A 3,332-nucleotide genomic window follows, 5' to 3' on the forward strand; every position below is an offset into this window, starting at 1 on the left:
AAGGAGGGACAGGTCCTTGGAGAGGAACATCATGCTTGGGAGGGTGGAGGGACAGCACAAGAGGGGAAGACCCTCTATGAGGTGGATTGATTCAGTAACTGGGGTAATCGGGATGGGTGTGTCAGAAACAGTGTGATTGGCACAGGATAGAGCAGGGTTTAGAGCTGTTGCACATAGGGTCACTATGAGTCACAAATGACTGGATGGCACATAACAACAACAACAACAATTCAGGAAGGGTTCAGTCCCCTTCCTGGTAAACAGGCAGATTAAGATACAATTTACATATGGCTGGGAAACAGCCTCAGAGAGATCTAGGAGAGATCAAACTACTTTACATGACTAAAGAAAGGAAGCAGAATTTGGAGGCTAAGTTTTGCAGGCTGAAGAAGACGGATGTTAGCTATAATAGTTTTATAACTGATACATGTATAGAGAATTCTAATCTTATTAATACCACCCTATCACTGTGACGACAACAATGAATATAAGCTTGGTAAAATTGTGAGAAGGTGTAGAACCAAGCAGTGTGTCATTCTGTACACAGAGTCACTGTGAATCAGAACAAACTTGATGGTTTCTAACAACTCTGCATGTAAAATCATACCATTTGGAGAGGTCATTGTCAACATGGCACCTAACATGAGGTGACACTCAAGTCAGGGACAAATGTGCTTTCGTTTTCCATTTGGAGGGCACTGTTCTGAAATGGGGCAGGATCTTTTCTGTGCTCTTGGGGAGATTTTTTCCACAGTTCCCTGGCTGACATAGAAAGAATAATAGTATAGTACTCAAGTTCAAGGATTACTGAAAATCCCAAGCTGCACTAGAATGGGTGCATTTATGGGGAAATGTCGGCTGCGTATAAGGAGAATCTTTGTTTCCAAAGATAGCACCTCTCCTGCCCAGAGTCATAAAAGCGTGTTAAATACTTGGCCCTTCCTGTACGGTGGCCCAAGAACAGGTCTCTGCCCATCATACCAGATGCTGGCCTTGTCCTGAGTCATTGATCCCAGCCTGCTGTGCGCTCAGACAATGCTGGGCTCTGCCGCCTGCTGAGCACCAGTTCTAATGCTCCTCTCAGGCCCACAGGGAAGAAGCCAGCTAAAGGCTTGGGTTGCAGGAATCAAACCTTGCCTATTCCATTTGATTCACAGTCAGGTGGAAAAAGAATGCAGGGTAATGAGCCATTGTTTGCAAATGCTTGGGGGCTCCCACAGTAGGGTTCCAGGGAAGACATTGTTGTTAACATAAGATATGAATCAGGAGCCGTGTGCTGGAGAAACATGAGCCCAGGGCTCAGGCTTCCCAGGGGGCTGTGCTGACTCTTCTGCTTTGTTCATCGTATGTAATTCTTCTATCTGAGTAAATACCCTCTCTGGGCATATTCACAGGCCCCCCCAAATGGTGTGCAAGATTGACACAGAATTGGCACAGACCCCCAGGATTGCAAATACATATAGTTTCCATCCTAAGCCTCTTCCTCATTCATAGATTTGCCTTGTCCTTGTTTCCACCTGACCTTTTAGTTCTTTTTTTCTCACCCTACTTTCCTCACTTTACAGCCTGCTTCAGCCTTCTGAAACTTTAGCCAGGCGCCAATGGAGATGATGACGAGATTAAAGATGTGGATGGTCATTGTTAGGCTAAAAATGAAAATGGAGGTTGAAGCTCAACACAAAAATCCCATGTCAGGATATTTTCCAAAACCAGAACTTAGAAAACCCTATGTCAAGGCATTTTTCTGAAACCAGAACTCAAAAATCCTATGTCAGGACATTTCTCAGAACCAGTTTCCCAAGACCAGAAACTTTATGCCTCAATGAGCCACTGCAACGACCTCATATAAACTCCCTGATCCCAACCCCCAGTGCTACTCCCCTCGCTGAGTAGCCCAGCGTGCAATAAACTCTGAGAAATGTTTCCATCTTGGCATGGTTCTCGGCTTCCACTTAAAACCTTTCAATAATCAAACACTGGGATCCAGTCTTAGCCTCTGATAGTGATGTTCACAGGACAATCATCATCATCACCACCACAACACTATGTGCAATGTTGCTGTTGTAATGTGCTATCAAGTCAGAATCCACTCATAGCTGATCCTCCAGCAGGTTTTCAGAGGCTGTAAATTGCACGGGAAGATATTACTTATCTTTTCCCCAAGTAGCAGCTGGTGAATTCAAACTGCCTGTCTTTGCGTTTGCAGCATAACTCCTTACTCACTAGGACACCTGAATGTCATGCACAATCGTACCAGAAATTATAGCAGTACAAATAATGAGGAAGTCACAGTACGATCAATAACCTCTTGTTAGTGGTTATTCTCTGCCTGAGAAGCTTGTAAGTATTATCATTTTGAACCTTGAAAATGACATTGAAAGTAAGGTATTATTATCTCAGTTTCTCTACAGTAGTGGCAAAATTCTTGTTCCTTGGCCAGAAGACCCAAGTTTGATTCCTGGTCAATGCTTTACATGTGCAGCTACCACCCATTTATCAATGAAAGTTTGAATGTTTCTATAATGCTGAGCAAGTTTCTCTAGAGCTTCCAGATGGTAATAGATCAGGAAGAAAGACCTGGTGATGTTACTGAACACAAAGTATTCTTTCTGTAGTCAATTGCCAAAAAGACTGATGAATTGCGCTATCCACGGCATTTTATTTCAGATCTGGGAGAAAGCAGTGAGATCCTTCTCAAAGACTGCCTCCCTGTCTGGGAGTGGTCATTAGATTTTTATACTTGGGTTAGACTTTTGTTGAAGTTACAGAATTTCTACAATTGAAAAGAAGAGTTCATATAAAGTTACTAATAAACAGGCAATTTAGAAAATAGCATATGACTGAGAAAAACAGGTTTGAAAAGGCAAATGCTAATCACGAAAGGTACATTTCCCTTCCTGGTAAATAGGCAGTTTAAGATACAATTTACACATGCCTGAGGAGAACCCTTTCAAAGAGGTAAATGCTATACTAGGAAAAATGTTCCTGGTAAATCAGCAGTTTAAAATACTTGACATGACGAAAAAAATGGGGGGAAAAAAGAATTCTAAGGCAAATTAACTAGTTCTGCAGACTGGAGAAAACTGATACCAGTTTATATAACTATAGTTTTATAACTGATATATATTTGGAGTCTTAACTTATTAATACCACCCCATCATTTATCTATTTCTGATAAACTCTATAAGCACATTGATGCAGCCTAAAATTGAATAATTCAATCGAAGGTAAACTTGACAGTTAAAAACAAGAGCTATTTTAGAAATGAGTTAAATGTGGGCTAAAATGTTCCAGGAACTTGTGAGAGTCCAAATGAGTGCAAGATCACATTT

This window comes from Elephantulus edwardii, unplaced genomic scaffold (assembly GCF_000299155.1).
Source record: "Elephantulus edwardii isolate Elephantulus edwardi_28Jun2011 unplaced genomic scaffold, EleEdw1.0 scaffold00045, whole genome shotgun sequence".
NCBI lineage: Eukaryota > Metazoa > Chordata > Mammalia > Macroscelidea > Macroscelididae > Elephantulus > Elephantulus edwardii.